Here is an 8,359-nt window from a genome sequence, read left to right as displayed (position 1 = left end):
TGTGGCCAGCTCAGCCCACCAGGGGGCGGGGCTGGCTGGCATGTGGTGCTGGGGGATTGAACCGTGGTCCCTGTGCTTTTGCTAAGCTTGTTCTAAGTAGGTGCTTTAGACCACTGAGCCATCTCACCAGCCCAGTTTTGCCAACTTTTGATAGAGTATTTAATTTCCTGTGTATCTCTTTGAATCTGCTTCATGCATTCTATTACTTTCCTATATTGCTCATTAAAGGTTTCCATCATTTTTCTGTTGTCCTCTTTTTTTCAAATCAATTTCTTCTTTAGATACAGTTAATTCTTTCCTTATCATTATCATTTCTTTTTTTTAACCAGGGAGATTATTTCTGATCTTATTTCCTCTATACTGTTCTACAGTTGTTTCTTTACTTCGGTCACTATTATTTCAGAGATTTAAGGTGTGTGACTACCTATTTCTTCTATGTGAGCATCTGCTGGATTTGTTCTGGGTTCTGCTTGGGATCTGAGTTTGCATTTTGCTCCTCTGTGTTGTCATTTTCTATTTCACAGAGAACTCTTTATTTTGATTTTTGTGATACTTTTTTATGAAAGTTTGATAGTATGCAGCTATCAGAGCCTCTGTGTTCTTTAGGTATCTCTTCTGTGTCAGTCTTGTTTTGCTGTGTATGAAGATTTTTCCTTCTCTGTTGATTGTGGGATATTGATTCCACTTGGCACTGTCCTCCATCCTTCAGTATTGGGCCTTGGTGAGTTTGTTACCCAAATGCCTCCCAGTATTATTACCCAAGGGAGAATATGTGGTTAAAGTAGATATTGTATTCCAGCTCTAACAGTACAATTGGCAGTATCAATAACAGCAAATTGAAATTTAGAAATTGACAAATTTTGGTAACTAATAGTTTTGTAATTTAGACCATAAGAGCAAACACTATAGTTGTATAACAAGGCAGATCATAAATTGGGAATTTGCATGTAAACTAGTCCCATGAGACCAGGCTGGGCACCTCCCCTTCATGCTCTTGGAGTCTTTCAGACAGACTGGTGCACCTAAGTTGCTGCCTGGCTTTCTGCCACTGGGATCTTCCTACAGGTCTGTGCCTCAGGCGGGGCCCCGCTGCCCCTAGCAGCTCACCTCAGCTCACTGGGCCCAACACATGTCTCGGCCACTCTTTCAAGAACTGTGCAACGAAACTCCAGCTGCCAGCTCAACTCAGTCCACAGAGCCGAACTCTGCCGGTGGAGCCCGACTTCAGCTCCTCAAAATCCTATTTAAATAGTGAAAAGAACTTTAAACTTAACCAATCAGAAAAAACCAACTCACCACTCACTAAGGATATGTTGCTTTACACGATCAAACATTTTTTGTCTTGCTTCTTTGGATGTGTTACGAAAGTCTCCTCCTGTATTCTCTCAGTAGAAAGCTGAATTGGGGCCAGGGAGATAGCTCAGTAGCATAAGCGCCTGCCTGGCAAGCACAGCGTCCTGACTTCAGAAAAAAACAAGAAAGCTGAATTGCTTACTTATTGTTACTTCATGATTCATAAGTATTTGTGAACTATTTTGGTGAATTATTTAAAGTGGTTAATGTACCTGTTTATTATTTATTTATTTCAAAAGTACACATAATAATACCCAGTAAACCTATGTCTGAGGTAAGTACTTTTATGTTAAATATTTAAAGAAATTTGTCAGCTTCATCTCGTTGAATTTTTTGGCATAAATTTTTCTACTATTTCTGATATTTGTACACCATTTCTTGATCAGTGTTGGTAGCATTCCCTCACACAATATTTTATACATCTTAGGGGCCATGGTCAATAAAAAATACTTGGCTCCCCTTCCGGTGACAGCAGATCGTTGTTTTTGTCACTACAGGACACCACACAAGCCCTTCCCATGATTTTCTTAGTGGCTTTGCTTCTGCTCCTCTTGTAATGACTATGTGCTGTTTTAAATTTACTTTTATTTTCTACTAGTACATGAGTACATAGTGGCAACATTTTCCCTTTGGAAGTCGGCACATGCAGCAAGATCCAGCTTCTCTTCTGATCCCTCCCCCTCCTCTCCCTCTTTGCTCTCTCTGAGTCTGGTTCACTTTCCTATTGGAAACAGATTCAATAACAAGGTTCAGTTAGATATCTAGATACAATGTTAACACTCAAAAATAAATCACATGCCTGTACACAAATAACAAACTCATTGAGAGAAAAATTAAATGAATCACACCTTTCACAATAGCATAAAAGGTCAAATACGAATTAATTCCTTTCCTATCCTTATTCTAAAGAAGGAAGTAAAAGATCGATACATTAAAAATTATATTACTCTGAAAAAGAAGGTTGGAAAGATTTCCACTTCCCTACTACAATTTCAAGTCAGCGGTAGTGATGCCTCCTGCCTTGCTTTTGTTTCCAGAATTATATTTTGCTATTCTAGGTCTCTTTTGGTTCCAAGTGAATTTTAGAAATGTTTTCTCTAGATCTGTGAGATATGCTAATGGTATTTTGATTGGAATTGCATTAAATCTGTATAACAGTTTTGAAAGCATGGCCATTTTCACAATATTGGTTCTTCCTATACAGGAGCAAGAAATATCTTTCCATTTTCTGAAATTGTTCCCAACCTTCTTTTTCAGAAGAAAATTAATGTAATTTTAGATTAATTCCTAAATATTTGACCTATTATGCTATTGTGAAATGTGTGATTTATTTAATTTTTCTCTCAATGAGTTTGTTATTTGTGTACACTAATGTGATTTATTTTTGAATGTTAACATTGTATCTAGCTATATAACTGAACCTTGTTATTAAATCTAGAAGTATTTTGGTGAAGCTTTTTGGTGTCCAATGTAGCGCATCATGTCATCTGCAAATAAGGAGAATTTAATTTCTTCCTTTCCCATCCTTATTCATTTTATTTCTTTCTCTTTTGTAATTGCTCCAGCTAGTGTTTCCAGAACAATATTGTATAGGAAAGGTGACAGTGGACATCCTTGTCTTGTTCCTGGTCTTAAAGTGAAAGCTTTCAGTTTCTGACCATTTAGTATGTTGTTGGCTCTTATTCTGTCATAGTTTTATCAGATTAAATTATATTACAGAGATTCAGTAATAAAAATAGTATAGTAATCACAAATAAACAGACCTGAAGCTCAATGGAACAGATTAAAGGATACAGAAACAATTCAAAACACACAGCCACCTAATCTTTCATTTATTGATACATTTTAAATATGCATAAGTATCACAACCATCATACAGAATTGTACCTGTACATGATACAACTTGATTCTGCTTTATCCCATTCCTGTCCTCTCCCTTCCACCCTCCTCCCTTCCCCATTTACAAAGGCTTTGTTTCCATTCTTTCCTTGCTATTTTTTTACTTTTCACTTATTTCCTATTCCCTTCTCTTATTCCCCTCCCCATTTGAATATTGTCTCCTATTTCACAATGTCTATTATACATTTTCATCCTTATTTACACTTTTGTTTTCTCACCCCAGAGAACCAATGTGGTATTTACACATTGTGTCCAAATTATTTGACTTCAATATGTAGTCTCAAGGTGTATCCATTTTCCTAGAAATGTCTCTAGCGTATCCTTCTTCATGGCAAAGTAACATTTCATTGAATAAACAAACACATTTTTATCCATTCATCAGTTGATGGGTATTTAGGCTTTTCCAAGATTTTAGACACCTTATCTTTCACAAAGGGGCCAAATACATTCACTGTAAGAAAGTTAGACTCTTTAATAAATGGTTCTGTAAAGCTGGTTTTCCACATATCAAAGACTAAAACTAGAGCCATGTCTATCACCATGCATTAAGGTCAAAATGGATCAGAGATCTAAATGCTAAAACAGAACGATTAAATCTACTGGAAGAGAAAATAGGTAGAACTCTTAAAGACATTATTATAGGAAACAACTTCATGAAGGAAAAAAATTGCATTATAAATACTAAAAAAGATCAACAACTGGGTTTTTTTTGTTTTTTTTGTTGTCTTTTTTGTTCATTTGTTTGTTTTGGTTTTTTTCTTTGTTTGTTTGTTTGTTTGTTTGTTTGTTGCTGACTCAGGCTGCCGTAAGGGCAGGTCTAATGTGGCACATGGAGCTGGGGATTGAACTGTGGTCCCCTGAGCCTGATTAAGTTTGCCCAAGCAGGTGCTTTAAACAACTGAGCTAACCCATGAACCCCTAACAACTGGGTTCTTATTAAGAATCTTTTGCATAGCAAAAGAAATCACCAACAGAGTAAAAAGAAAACCATAGGGCAAAAAAACCATTGTTTCTCAGACAAAGTGCTAATATGTAGAACATACAAAGAATTGAAATAAATCAGACCTCCCAAATTTAAAGACCCAATCCAAATATGGACATTGAAGATGAATACACTCTTGTCAAATCAAGAAATAAAAATACCAAATAAACATATGAAAAATGTTCAAAATCACTGGTCATTTAAGAGATGCAAATTAAAACAATGCTGAGATTCCATCTTACCCCAGGGGGGAAAAAACTATTGTCATGAAATCAACCTACAAGAAATTCTAGAAAAGCTGTGAGGATAAAGGAGCCCTTCTCACTAGTGGTGGACGGAGCCCTTCTCACTACTGGTGGACGGAGCCCTTCTCCACTATTGGTGGAAGGAGCCCTTCTCTAGTGGTGGGAGTGTAGAACGGTACAACCTCTGTGGAAATCCATGTAGAGATTCCTCAAATTACTAGTACTAGCAGTTTCACTTGGCCCAGTTCTTCCCCTTCTTGGTATTTTCCTGGAAGAACTAAGAGCATCATACCACTCTGATCCATATACACCAGGTTTATAGTAGCACAGTGTGTAATAGCTAAATCTTGGAAACAATCAAAATATCCATCAACCAATGAACGGATAAAATAGAGGTCTTTTTTTACATACAGTGGAGTATTACTTGGACATAAAGAAGGATAACCTTGGCTCCTGAGCAGCTTCCTATGGCAGGAGATGATCCCAGGCCTGGAGCTGGGCCTTCCCTGTGTTATGGCTCCCAAGTGCCAGTATTTGCTCACACTTCCAAACAAGAAGACCTGACTGTCTCCACGCCCCAAACCTGGGGCAGCAAAGGCCTCACCAGGCCTGCCTAAGGGAGAAAAAGAGCAACAAGAAGCAACTGAGCACATGGATGAAGTACAAAATGAAACAGACTTAATGAACAAGGTAGTAAGGAAATATTGAAAGTAGAACAGAAATATAACAAACTCCGCCAACCCTTTTTTCACAAGTGGTCAGAATCAATCGCCAAAATCCCAAATTTTGGGGGTGACAACATCATTAACCATCCACAAGTGTCTGCGCTGCTTGGGGAGGAAGACAAGGAAGATTTGGATTATTTGACCAGAGTTGAAGTGATAGAATTTGAAGGTATCAGATCAGGTTACAGAATAGATTTTTATTTTGATGGAAATCCTTACTTCAAAAATAAAATTCTCTCCAAAGAATTGCATCTGAATGAGAATGGTGAACTGTCTTCAAAGTCCACTGAAATCAAATGGAAATCTGGAAAGGATTTGATGAAACGTTCAAGTCAAGTACAGAATAAAGCCAGTAGGAAGAGGCAACACCAAGAGCCCGAGAGCTTCTTTACCTGGTTCACTGATCACTCAGATGTGGGTGGAGATGAGCTAGGAGAGGTCACCAAGGACGACGCCTGGCCCAACCCACTACAGTGCTACCTGGTTCTCGACATGTATGACGAGGAGGGCGAGGGGGAGGAGGAGGAGGAGGAGGAGGAGGAGGAGGAATAGGAGGAGAAGAAGAAGAAGGAGGAGGGGGAGGAGGAGGGGGAGGGCTGGAGGACATCGACGAGGAGGGTGAGGAGGACGAGGGTGAGGAGGATGAAGACAACAAGGGGAGTGAGGAGGATGAAAGAGAAGATAACTAACTGAATATTGACAGATTCCAACCTTCTTGTTTTTCCTTTATTTATTTATTTTTTTTATTTTCTCCAGTCCCAGGGAGCACATTGCAGTCTCCCCCCAACCCCCTTGTTCTCGGTCGCCCTGTTCTTGAGGTCTCTTTTCTCAAACACCATGGTTCTCGACTTAACTTTGTGGGGAGAAACCCTGCAGAAAACAGTGAGACAAGGATCTCCACGGGCTTCTGTTCTCAATTCATTTCGATCCCCTCCTGTCTCCACAAACTTTCTGGAATCAACACCACCGTGCTCTGTGGGAAAAAAGAAAACTCTCCGCCCCACGCTCTTCGCTCTGCTGGAAGCTGGAGGGTGCTCAGCCCCTCTGTAATAGTGCATAGAATTCTACCTTTCTTCCTCCTCTCCCTGTATATTTGGCTCAGAGATTACACTGTGTCTCTATGTGAATGTGGATAGTTAATATTTGCTAAAATGTACCCGTCTACTTTCTCTTGTTTAAAAAAAGATTTGATTTTTTTTAATGAGGTATAGAAGGTCACCATGAAAGGCTGCCCTCTGCCAAGTGTCACTCTGCGTTGGAGCCAGCTGAGTAGGGACTGAAACCTCCAGTGACTGTGAACTAAATAATAAACCTTTCATTCCTTCATTTTCAGTGTTGGGTATTTGTCCCAGCGAAGAGAGAAGAGCAACTGAGACAGGAGTCACAAAGATTTTGGGTTGGCCACTACAAACTGGTGGTGGCATACACCTGTAATCACAGCACTCAGGAGACTGAGGAAGGATAATTGCTGTGAGTTCTAGGCAAGCCTGGCCTACAAAGTGAGCTCAAGGACAGCCTGAGTTACACTGAAAGACCCTGTCTCAAAAAGACAAAAGAAAGAAAGAAGGAAAGAAGGGAAGAAGAAAGGATGGAAAGAAAGAAAGAAAAAAAGAAAGTAGTGTTAAAATGTCATATGCTTTTGTCTTACTTTCTCATATGCTAGCTTCTTTTCTTCTACTCCATCAAAGACAAATACTCCATATGCCCCTTAGCTCACCCAGGAATTGGGTCATACTTTGCTATAACTACTGGCTGTCTTGAATACTCAGTTTGCTGGTAGTCTCAAGCAAAGGCACTATTTTGATGTGTCTGTATTTTATGCTTGTTGTTAGGGTGTAGACGGTGTTTCCTTGCAGCCTTCTACAACCTTAGGTAGCTTAGATGAGATCTTGAAAAGTATTTATTACCAGACTCTATCATTTAGTCAGAAGAGTAGATGGCAATTCATCAGCATGTACTTTAATTACATTTGTTAATCATCAAATCAGTCATGTGAGAGTATCTGGGTCTATGATATTGATTTGGGAAGAGAAACAACTTCTTAGTGAAAGAAGACAGCGAGGATATATTAGTTGAAGTTATATGTCTCTAATAGGTTATTGAATCTGTGGAAAGGAGAATAAAATAAATGTTCCAAAATTCGACAGCTTGGAACTTGGACAACCTAATTATGTTAAAGAGGATGAAGTTCAAGCAAAGCAAGGTAGAGCAAAGATTCAAACATTCACTAAAAATGTGTACCAAAGGCATGGGAGCTAACATATTGGAATGTGGAGGAAAGATAATGTGAGTGGGTTTTTACTGCAGTTCCTGTCGAGATGTACACCACTATACTATTGGACTTCAAACTTAGACATAATTGAGCATAAATAGATATGTGAAATAATGAAGCAGGATCAAATATCTAAAACTACATATTATCTTTTTATTTTTATTTTATTAATATACATTTGTAGTACATGAAGTTTACATTCATTCTGTGAAACAGATACACAGGACAGCTTACTTCTTTTTTGTACATTTATTTAATGATTGATTGATTGATTGGTTGATTTACTTATTTGTTTGGTACAGGGTCTTGTTACGCACCTTGGACTCATAATGATCTTCCTGCCTCAGCCTTCCCAGTGCTGGGATTACAGGCACGCGTCAGTGCACCTGGGGGTGGGGCTGGCTCTGCATGAGACTGAGGATCAAACTTGGGACCTTGCACTTTCCAGGTAAGTGCTTAGACTTCCAAGCTATCTTCCTGGCCCCTGTTTCTTTCTTTTTTTATTTTTTGTACTGATTATTGACTTTATTGAAAATCAATAATAATTATATAGCAAATTAAAAATTGTAGAAAAACATTGAAATGTGAAAGATATAAGATGTAGACAGTAAAGAAGTATATAATTCTTTATGCCTATTTTTTAAAAATATTCTAATTTTTAAATGTTTTTATCATATTTTGTAGGGACTTAAAGGTCAACATCTCAATACTTGATGAAAAATACCTGTTCCATATTATGCCTAAAATGTTTGATATGCAGACAGATAGTGAGGTTAAGCTTAATAGCCTAAGTGTATGGTAATAACAATAAGCTTGTCTTCTGGATGGTTAACAACCTAAGTTTGCAGGCCAAAATTAGAGAAAAAGAAGGGCTGCAAGGAAA

The 8,359-nt window shown here is 38.3% G+C and overlaps 1 pseudogene; it reads left to right on the top strand.

The window, feature by feature from the left end:
* Positions 1-1,129: 1,129 nt before the first annotated feature.
* On the top strand, positions 1,130-5,893 carry LOC101579949 (annotated as a pseudogene).
* The last annotated feature ends 2,466 nt before the right edge of the window (positions 5,894-8,359 follow it).

Source organism: Octodon degus, unplaced genomic scaffold (genome assembly GCF_000260255.1).
Source record: "Octodon degus isolate 3935 unplaced genomic scaffold, OctDeg1.0 scaffold00348, whole genome shotgun sequence".
NCBI classification, from domain to species: domain Eukaryota; kingdom Metazoa; phylum Chordata; class Mammalia; order Rodentia; family Octodontidae; genus Octodon; species Octodon degus.
This window is presented reverse-complemented; position numbering and strand designations above follow the sequence as displayed.